The following is an 11,995-nucleotide window of genomic DNA, read 5'->3' as shown; positions in this document are numbered from 1 at the left end:
TTAAGCATCAGTGTGAACACGGCGTTAGATTAACTTTAAAGATTACCTTAAGCACTAAATCGCATTTTGATTGAACCTCGATGTGAACTTTTGCAGCAATGTCGATTTCCGCTTTATCTTCGGAAGCCCCTTGTATTGTCGTTGACACCTTTGATGTGTACTCATAGTCGTATGTCTTTCCGGTTTCGTATCCAAATTTTTTCGTTTCTGCAAAATAAAATAATGTCTTTTAAAAACCTCCTTTATGTGACACCAGTTTCGCTGTTGATTACGAAAGGCATTTGATTAAGAAGAAACAGTTTAATTTCTTTATTTTAAATTGAAAAGGAAAATATTCGCATGGCAGTACATAAGATAACTATCTAGGAAAATAAAGAAATTCATCTTTCATGTCAAAATAAATGCGGTTTTCTTCTTCTGAGTAATTGCTTAAAAGATAATTATCTAAAGAATTCAATGCAATGTTAATATTCCGACAGATTTCACGGAACATACTATCAAACAAAGGACTTACCTGTACATTGTCTTGCACATGTAGCAGTCTGTGATTTAGGTAGTTTAGCTGAAAACGAATATTATAGATAAGTATATAAATAAAAAAGACGTGATATGATTGCCAGATTGTTTGACCAAAAAACACTATTTTTTTGGTACAAATTGTGTTTCGCACAGATTAATAACTGGACAAACTAGAACTAAATTATATTCATCTTCAATAACACACATTTTACAGCATCTTCATTAACGATTTTCTCTCGGAATATTATTGTAACGATCAACTTCAACATTTAACTTTAATTATCCATTACGTAACTTTGTTAACAGACGAACACTATTGTTATAAGTAAGATATTTATAGCAACTATAGGTCACCGTACGGACTTAAACAATGATAAAAACCCATACCGCATAGCAAGATATTATGAAAGGCCCCGGAATGACAAATGTAAAACAATTCAAAGAGAAAACTAACGGCCTGATTTATGTACAAAACAATAAACGAAAACCAAATATGATATACAGCAACAATCACATTCACTGAATTAAGGTTTTTTCAAACGACTTTTACAATGATACGGTTAATTAATATCATTTCCTCATTATCATTCTATATTACGAAATACACATGAATAAAGAGTTATTTATTTTTACCTTATTTTATTTGAATTATAAAGTTAAAAATACATAATTATTAAAAATTTTACAACATAATAGATTCCATACCTGCTTGGCTAAGTACCACAAGGGCACATAATATAAGTAACTTTTGCCCCATTATGGAGCATGTGTAATGTCTCGTTTCACTATTTGAGGTGTTCCAATTGGACTGTGTCTTTTATACTAAATCTATGATAACAAGTTGCTGACACAGATAGAGGTGCAGGGTAAATTCCTCGATAGTAGATCTATAATTAATTATTATCTGTACTTTGTTAGGTTCATCAAAAGTTATCAATCAAACCTTTCATAATCAGTGGTCAAATGTAACTAAAAGGTCAATTTAATATTTCACAATCATTTCAGATTTTATTTATCATTTTATTGCTCGTGTACTTTCTGGAAAACCTAACAAAAATCCGATTTTGTATACCTAAAACTAATTTATATAACTATTGTGTTTGGGCTTTTCTTTCAAATATCATTATTCGGCTCATTTATATTAATGAACGCATGTAGATGAAATAAGCACTTTATAAATTTCTGGCGTCCGAGGCTCTTTATTGGATCTACCTTCATCGGGAACGCTCAAACCTAAAGAGTTCGAAGCCAGGGATGTGTTAAAACGTTAGGAGTTATATGACCAAAAAAAGACCCTAACACAATAGTCGTATTCAACTAAGGTCAATTTTGCCCTAGGGGATTAGAACCTTAGTTTCTTAATATTTTCCTAAAGGGGCATTAACTACGATTCAGACAAAAAAAAAATATGATTATAAAGCTAAATTTTGAAATAATATTCGCTACATGCAGTCAGTTTTGTTCAATTTGGTAAAAATACGCCAACAATTATCGCTGATGTATTATTGGCTTGCAAGTAAATAATTCAACCTCATTTGAATCTTTGTATCCGTATTCATGCGAGGATGTACTACGCATGTTTAGTTATTCAAAAGAAAAGAATGACAGCATTTAAAAATTACAACAACGAAGACAACGGGAAGAACCAATTTTTTGACTGATTCGGCCCAAAAAAATCAGTCTGATACATGTAGAACGACGACTTGCATATTTTATTAATATATGACATGAATTCAACCAAACCTAGAAAAATCGTCATTAAATTATACGATTGAGTCGATGTTAATATGGCAGCAGTCCTTTTGTTTCAATTGCTATTTTCGAGATGTATCATTTGCATCAAATATTATTTGTCAAATGTATCATTTGGGTCAAATTACGGAATTCATTTGCGCCAATTTGAAAAACTTTTTTTTATCAGAATAATTGTGAAGAACAACAAAACGATTTGAAGGCCTGACGTAAATGTCATTTAATAGTGAAGGAGGTGGTAATTAGTTTGTAAAATTTGTTATTTGAGATCGATGTGACGAAAGGCTGGTGACGTTTTCATTAAACTTCTCTTTGGACAGCTTGTGTGGTCACACTTCGCTATATTTTTCATCATATCTGAAGTTTTCAAATAAAAATGATATTTTCATTAAGAAGAAACAAATTTTCCAAATGCTTCCTTCCTTTTTGGATAGTAACCAAACTTTTATAGACCAAAAAATAGACATTTTTCTCTATAGCTTTTGCCCAAAACAATTCTAATACAAGATAATTTATTTTATGGGGTATACGTCAACGACATATTAATCTAACGACAAAAATAACCAAAATGAGATCTACAGGACAACATACAGTTTTAAACTATAGACAGCTGTCCATACAACAAATAGTCCCGATTCTAATAGTTATAAATAAGTTAAACTATAGACAGCTGTCCATACAACAAATAGTCCCGATTCTAATAGTTATAAATAAGTTAAACTATAGACAGCTGTCCATACAACAAATAGTCCCGATTCTAATAGTTATAAATAAGTTAAACTATAGACAGCTGTCCATACAACAAATAGTCCCGATTCTAATAGTTATAAATAAGTCAAACAGAATCTATCAAAGATCTGCCATTGACACAAAATTCCCAAAATAAAAAAATAAAAACATGACAGAAAACAACCATAGAGGAGATTCCTGACTAGGTAGAAGAATATGTGGCGGGGTTGCAAGAATTTTGTTGGAGATCTCAATCCTCCCATTTTTTTAATCTAGATCAGTGGACACACAAAAAAGGGTATCGCAAAAGAACAAAAGTTTGGAAAATCTAGAAATATATAACGTTGGAGAGTAGAAAGACAAAAAGAGGCTTAACATCACAACCAAAACCATACAATATCTCGAACGTACTAGAAGAAGGTTATTCGAGAATCTCGTGTTGTGCGTATTGAAATCATATACGTTTTTTACTATGATTTCATAGGTACCGCTGCTTGTGCACTTTCAGTCCTCGGAGGTACCATCCGTTCAGAATCCTGTGCTATGGTATTTGCATGATTCAAATGTAATCTGGTTGTCTCCCTTGCAACATACATATGCCGGAGTTACCCTTGTTGTCAAGGGCCCTTTTATCTGTCAGAGCCAAACAGATAAAGGATAGACCCAGTCTACAGTCAAATGATACATTTTGTCTATAAATTGAGTATAAAGATTGTAAAATTGAGGTAAAGCTAGATTTCAACTCCATCCGACAAAGTTGAAATTAGACGGGTATGTGCTCTGTTTCGACTAATTTAGTTTTTGTGCTTTGCAACGTTTCATAATTTGGGTTTTTAAAACTTTTGGTCCCGAGAGCGTCCCTGATAATGGTTAAAAAAACACAGGTATTAGTATCTGTAAAAGAATGCCCTATATACTTTAATTAATAAAGTATATAGACCTGTATTTTTTTCGGAGACAAGTGTCTGTGTTAAAACACGTATATTGTGCATTGTGCAGTTATCAGATATGTTTATAAATACCACTAGATTAGCACCACTGATTTTACACATTCAATCCCCGACGGTTCCAACCTCTCAGGAGCCAGTACTTCAAAATTGACACAATTCAATGAATTTTGTCGGAAAATTTTAAGTTTTATAATTAAATCAAATTATAAGTTTTATAATAAAATAAAATTATTATAAGTTTTATAATAAAATAAAATTTTAAGTTTTATAATAAAATCCTTATTTTAATATATATATATACAAATGTATCAATTATTGTGGTAAAGCTATGGTTACAACTTTTTATGGCAATGTTGACTTTAGACGGGTTTGGCTGCTCTGACTACGCCATTTTTTTTCTCTTTTCAACGTTTTACATTTTGGTTTTCAAAACTTTTAGGCACATAAATATTATTTGTTTTCAATTTTTAGTCTCTAGCGTACCAGACTAAGGGTATCCCAGGGAATACGTGACCAAGCGTACCTGACGAAGGATATTCCATTGAACACATGTCTCGAGCATACCTGACAAAGGGTATTCCAGAGAACACGTGACCGAGCGTACCCGAAGAAGGATATTCCAGAGGACAAATGTCTCGAGTGTACCTGACAAAGGGTATTCCAGAGAACACGTGACCGAGCGTTACTGATGAAGTTTATTCCAGAGAACACGTGTATAGAGCGTACCTGACAAAGGGTATTCCAGAGAACACGTGACCGAGCGTACCTGATGAAGTTTATTCCCGAGAACACTTGTATCGAGCGTACCTGACAAAGGATATTCCAGAGAACTCGTAACTCGAGCGTACCTGATGAAGTTTATTCCAGAGAACACATGTATCGAGCGTACCTGACAAAAGGGTATTCCAGAGAACACGTGTTTCAAGCGTACCTGACAAGGGTTATTTAAGAAAACACGTGTATCGAGCGTACATGAATTAGGATAATCAAGAGAACACGTGTGAGCGTACCTGACAAAGGGTATTCCAGAGAACACGTGTATCAAGCGTACCTAACAAGGGGTATTTAAGAAAACACGTGTATCGAGCGTACCTGAGTAGGGATATTCCAGAGAACACGTGTATCAAACGTACCTGGCAAATGGTATTCCAGGGAACCCGTGTTGTGCGTACGGTAATTTTAACTTCATAATTTGAGAAAGAAAAATGTTAACATTTGCAATATGAATTATATATTGAAATATTTTTAAATTATAAGCAGACTGACTTTTAGCGTTGTTATAAATTGATGTCTTGTGGAGAATGTTAACATACTAGGTTAGTTGTTTCCGATTATGAACTATTATTATTATGAGCCTGTTGTTCAGTGGTTGTCTTTGTTGGTGTGGTTCATAAGAGTTTCTCGTTTCACGTTCTTTATATAGATTAGATCGTTGATTTTCCTGGTTGAATTGTTTTACACTAGTCATTTTTGGGCCCTTTATAGCTTGCTGTTCGGTGTAAGCCAAGGCTCCGTGTTGAAGGCCGTACTTTGACCTATAATTGTTTACTTTTTATACATTGTGACTTGGATGGAGAGTTGTCTCATTGGCACTCATACCACATCTTCTTATTTATATTAGACTATTTGACTAAATGAACGATTTTTTTTAATTTTCTGGGTGATTATAAGATGCATCGCATGTACGCATCTTTGGAAATCTTTACATAATGTTTTGGGTGCTTTAGGTTTTTGTTAATATGACATTTACATTTAAAAATCATAGTTCTGATATAACCCCGGAAAACTTTTCAGTTCAATAATTTGTATGTGTCAAATGCGTTATGTGTTGTAAAGCAGGCAATTTGAAACTACAAAGGTATTTGAAATGTCAGAAACCTCGTATGAACATAGAAAATTACTTCATAACGGATGACATGCACATTATTATCAAACTACATTGATAGGGACGTTGTATAACCGGCCGAAATTGTTGACCAATGTGGTAAACAACTGCGTAGGAAAGGGACTTTTATCTTGTTATTGGTCAACAATAATTGTTTACAACTGTTGAGGTTATCAGCTTTTGGTTTGTTAGTGTCAAATTTTTGGTACAAACACAGCTGAGAGAATATCTTGTATGAAAAGCAGGTGAATAAAAGGACATGTGGGGTAAAGTTCAACGAGACAGCAAGAAGCCCTTTAAAAGTTATATAATATATTTGGATGGTAATATGAATATAGGTAATTACTGAGAGAAATGATATTAATTCTCATTCGCCATTGTTCGATTTTTTACGTTTTAATAGTGAGATATGTATTTTATTTTTAATGAAAAAAATCAGAAATTGAAGGTGTTTTGTACCTTCAGCGATTACGAAAAACTGTGCTTCAGTTAAGGAATTTACAACCCGTATACAGTACAAGAATTTTGTAAAACCAGAAAGATACCAGTTGTATCACGCTTTGGTTTCTTTTTTATTCCGTCTTCAATGTTAGATCTTGAAATTTATTTTGTGTTGATGTCATATCTTCAGATATCTATTTAAATCTTTGGCGTTGGTGTCCGATTGTTATTGGTCTATTTAGTAGGCTCTGGTGTTAATAAAAGATCTTTGATTATATTCATTTGGTGGTGTTAATGGCAGATATCTGATCTTCTGTTTACAAATTTGGATATTATGATGTAAGATTATAAATTCGTCTGTTAAGTGTGTTGATGTCAAATCGACGGTTTCCTGTACCGGTTGTTGTCTGTGCATATCAATTTGGTGTTAATGGCAGATCTGTGATTTTCTGTTTTAAAATTTGGACATGATAATTAATTCGTCTGATAAGAAATTTGATGTTGGTGGAAGATCTGTGATTTTTCTGTAAAGAAGTGGTGATGATGTCATATTTTCGATTGATTCGTCTTTTAGAAAATTTGGTGTATATGTCAGATCTGCAAATTTGTGTACATACTTTTGGTGATGATATCAGATATATGTTTGTCTGAATGAGAATTTTGTGTTATTTGCAGATCTGCATAAAATTTTTTAATTTTGTGTTTATATAAGGGTTAATTTGATTTTAACAATGGATTCATTATTTTTTAGATACTATTTGTTGTGGATTTCATGGTTATAGATTAACCACGAATAAAAGTATTCAAAAAAGAGGGGTGATACGGGGTAACTCATTTCCCAAATCCCGCTTTTTTGTATTTTTTCCTTTTTTCCACTTTTTCCCTTTTTTTTCGTTTTTTCCCCCGATCTCACTTTTTAACCCCCTATATCCCACATCCCAAAGGCGTGTCATCACCTCAGAAAATATACCACTGTTTCCGTAAGGTGGGTAATTTCAACGATAGCTAGTTTGGTGATCGTTGAGTTGGGAGACTGACATGTTCTTCTCATCATTTAAAACACTTTCAAAAACCTATGGGAGGATTTATCGTGCAAGCTATTTCTGGCCGTAACCATCATCCCTTGGAGTTGAGAGTTCCCTACTAGTCGTCAGTCTATACACATGCAGTACCTCCCTGGGAGATTTATTTTATAATTCGTTCTAGTCCTGAATATATATGAATATCTGTATATGTGAATGGATGAATGAATAATTTATTAAAGTGCAACCTGAATTGACATAATATAATATGCAAATGTTATGCTCATTTATATTTTCAGCCAGCCTTATAGGCTAACGATGCACTGTCATTTTCGATCAAGTTCGAATTGCACACTTTGCAGATTCTCTGTTCGGCTGGAATATTTCGATATCAACCTCGTTCGATTTCTAAAGGTAGTGTACCGTATGGAACGCCACAGCTGTCTTATGTGGAACTCTGATATTACGTTATGTTGTTTTATTATTGCTTGATGATATTTTGTCTCTACATAATATGGTTTTGACATTACATAATGATGTTTTGATATAACTCAATATGGAATAGTCATTACTTAATGATATTTCGATATTACACGATATGGTTTCGTATTGACTTGATATAGTTTTGTCATTACTTCCTACGGTTTTGTCATTACTCGATGTTGTTTCATCATTATTTAATGTGGTTGTGTCATTAGGCAATGTGGTTTTAACATTACTTGATGTGTATGTGACTTAACGTAACGTAGTTGTTTCATTTCATGATGTGGTTTTGTTATTTCGTAATGACGATTTGCCAATTCTTTATATGGCTTTAACATTACGTAATGATGTTTCAAAATTTGACGATTTTACACTACATGATGTGTTTGTTTCAGTATTTGATGTGGTCCTGTCATTCTTTGATGTTGTTATCACATTACTTGATGAGGTAAAACCACGTGACCATTTCGGAAAAAATATGTTCTATTTTTAAACCGATTTCCATATGTCGTTTGTTTAATGTGCTTTGGACGAGTATCGCTATCCATTGAGTTAAAGTTCAAATTAAAGTTCGAGTTGTTGTTCAGAGTTATTTGGTATGAAAAAGGGGAACGGCAGACAAGAATAAGAAAAAAGTACTAAAAAATTAACAGTATTTTGCATAAAAAGGGGGATATCCCCAAACCACTTGGTCCTGCCGTTTTTCCTTAGTTCTCAAATGGAAGCAGTATAATATTAAATTCGCAAAAGATTCCATGGAACCCTGTGTCTCGCTTGATATTGCTGCTGTCAGTTTAAAAGCGTAATATTGGCTGTACATTTATCGGTACATTTATCGGTAAAAACAAAATTAAAACAAAATTAAAAAAAATTGTTTTTCTGTAGATGCTTTATCTTGATCTTGAAGAATAACTCCTATACAATTCATGGAGGTTTACAAATTTATCATGTCAAAACAGTTTAATTCGGTAATATTTAATGCAAAAAAAATCTTGAAAGAAAATGTGGTATGATTGCCAATGAGACAACTCTCAACCACATACCAAATGACGTAGAAGTTAACAACTATATGTGACTGTATGGTCTATAACCATGAGCAAAACCTATACCACATAGTAAGCTATAAAAGGATTCGAAATGAAAAATGTAAAAATAATTCAAACGAGAAACCTAACGATCTAAATGATGAAAACGCCGACGCCACTACCGACGACGTAATATAGGTTTGTTGTGTCTCACTGCCGCTACATTAATGTCGCAGGCTCGACACAAATCAAAAGACTTGTAATTTATTGTCAACAAATGAGACACTTTAAATCAACTTACACTAAAGTTACAGGGAAATGGGGGGATCGGACTAAGCGACAAAGCATCAATTCTATAAAATAAGAATTCTTCGATTTTTTTTAGCGTGTATGATCATTTGAACATATATGAATATCAATCTTTTGTCTTTATAAATTGCATTCTCTGATATACCTCGCACTAATTGAAAAAACAAACTTTTTGGAATATCTGTTTCACAGGTGACGACGGATATGTTCCTGTTGTCAGTACCACAATCCCTTCATCTTTTCCTCGAATGTGAACTACAAAATAAAACCAAATCACTGGGTTTGTACTTTCACGAATAAACACGACGGGTGCCACACGTTGAACAGAATCTGCTTACCCTTCCGGAGCACCCAAGATCACCCCGATGGATTTATATTACCCTGTCATACCGATCTATTGAGTTAAGCCAATTGAAACTGTTTTTTACATTTTTTTCTTATGTTGTGCTTTTACACTACAGTCCGAGGTTAGGTTAGGGTTTAGCGCTCACATACATGTTAAACTCCGCCAAGTGCACTTTCTTTATGTGCCTGCCCCAAGTCAGGAGCCTGTAGTTCAATGGTTGTCGTTGTTTCATGTATGTCATATTTGTTTTTCGTATATTGTTTAGTTATAAATTAGACCGTTAGTTTTCTCGTTTGAATTGTTTCACATTTTCACGTGGTGGCCTTTTGTTGCCGACTATACGGTGTGTTGAAGGCTGTACGGTTGCCTATGATTGCTTACATCCACTGCATTTAAACTCTGGTGGATAGTTGTCTCATTGGCAATCACACCACATCTAACTTCATTTCAATTTCTATGTTGTGTTTTGTATACTGTAACATTGTTTATCTTTCGTACGCATACCCCTGAGCCCTCTTTTCTGAAGCCCGAGCAAAAGCCCTTGATCCTCGATAGAAAATTTAAATACGAACTCATATTAGATAACTCGAATTTCAACTCGAAATCTTAATCTAAATGAGACTCAAATTCGAGTCTAACTCGAACTCTACCTCAAAAGGTGAATTGTAACTCGAACTCTGCCTTTAAATGTGACTCCAAATTCGAAGTTCAACTCGAAACTCAATGCTTACTAGAACTTTAATTCTAATAATGGCTTGAATTCTCGAAATCGAAGACTAACTCTAAGTTTAACTCGAACAGTAACCCGAACTTTAATTTGAACTCTAACTCGATGGATGGCCACACTCATTCAAGGCACATAAAACATGGAAATCTATTTAAAAATAGAACTAGTTTTTCCGAAATGGTCACGTGGTTTTACCTCATCAAGTAATGTGATAATCACATCAAAGAATGACAGGACCACATCAAATACTGAAACAAACACATCATGTAGTGTAAAATCGTCAAATTTTGAAACATCATTACGAAATAACAAAACCACACCATGTAATGAAACAACTACATTACGTTTAGTAACATACACATCAAGTAATGTTAAAACCACATTACCTAATGACACAACCACATTAAATAATGGTGAAACCACATCGAGTAATGACAAAACTATATCAAGTAAATACGAAACCATATCGTGTAATATCGAAATATCATTAAGTAATGACTATTCCATATTGACTTATATCAAAACATCATTACTTAATGTCAAAAACTTATTATGTAAAGACAAACTATCATCAAGTAATAATAAAACAACATAACATAATAACAGAGTTCCACATAAGACAGCTGTGGCGTTCCATAGTACCGCATCGAATTTTAGCTGTAACTGCTCGTTGTTTTCTGGACAAAAACTTTTTAACATACGGTTCAGTACAAAATTCGGTCTTAAGTAACTTATATGATCTTACTTTTGGCATATTCTGAACATTAATAATCCATTCGCTTTTGAAGTTATCTACAAGTTTAGTTTTAACGGAATCAATTACATATTTTGTCGAAATCGTATCGTGGTTGTTTGTACTGTTAAGGCTGATAGACCACTATTGTTTAAAATTGTTTTAACACTGTTGAACCAGGTATTTTTGTAGCGTGTGGAAAGATCGGCATCCCAAAGGAATACTTTGCGACATATCCTGAAGTCCGGCAATTTCATAAGTCTACACCATAAACGAACTATATTGCATTGATTGTTCACAAGTACAGAAGTCCATCCCATGTCACCTGTTATTGCTGGAATCGGCGAGGTTTTTCCAACACCCAAGAAAGTTCGAATAGCTCTAGATTAGAGTCTTTCTAGTACATCATAGCGCTTTGATCTCCACACCCCCGACGCATAGTCCATTCCGGGGATAACCTTATTTTCGTATATAGATATAGGAAGATGTGGTACGAGTGCCAATGAGACAACTCTCCATCCAAGTTACAATTTATAAAAGTTAACCATTATAGGTCAAGGTACGGCCTTCAACACGGAGCATTGGCTCACACCGAACAGCAAGCTATAAAGGGCCCCAAAAAATTACTAGTGTAAAACCATTCAAACGGAAAACCCAACGGTCTAATCTATATAAAAACAAATTCCATGTTACCCATATGAAGATATTTGGATGTAAGTGATCCAAGCGCTCTACTAGCTGCTGTTGAGAGCTCTTTCACAGAAACAGTGTAGTCCATATTTACGGATATCGTTAAGCCTAAATAGCGATATTTATTTGCGAAATCAATCTGGGTATTTCCAAGCATAAATTCAGAATCATATCTAACGGCGGTAGCTTTCCGAACATGCATTATCTTCGTTTTATCAATATTGACCTGTAAACAGTTTAACTTTATCCATTCATTTAAAGTATCCAGTTGAGTTTGTAAACCATGAGACTTTCAGAGATAATAACAATATCATCTGCATAGAGTAAGCAACTGACCATATCATTTCCAATTGGAAGTCCGTACGATAGACTGTTAATTTCTGG

The 11,995-nt window shown here is 33.9% G+C and overlaps 1 long non-coding RNA gene across 1 annotated transcript; it reads right to left on the bottom strand.

The window, feature by feature from the left end:
- Positions 1-99: 99 nt before the first annotated feature.
- Positions 100-1,298, bottom strand: LOC127737765 (uncharacterized). Its single transcript, XR_007999804.1, has 3 exons — positions 1,225-1,298; positions 515-562; positions 100-207 (listed from the first exon to the last, which is right to left on the bottom strand). It is a non-coding gene; the product is annotated as an uncharacterized LOC127737765 (long non-coding RNA).
- Positions 1,299-11,995: the final 10,697 nt, after the last annotated feature.

This window comes from Mytilus californianus, unplaced genomic scaffold, assembly GCF_021869535.1.
Source record: "Mytilus californianus isolate M0D057914Y unplaced genomic scaffold, xbMytCali1.0.p SCAF_4, whole genome shotgun sequence".
NCBI classification, from domain to species: domain Eukaryota; kingdom Metazoa; phylum Mollusca; class Bivalvia; order Mytilida; family Mytilidae; genus Mytilus; species Mytilus californianus.
The sequence above is the reverse complement of the archived record's forward strand: the minus strand, read 5'-3'. Positions and strand labels throughout refer to the sequence as shown.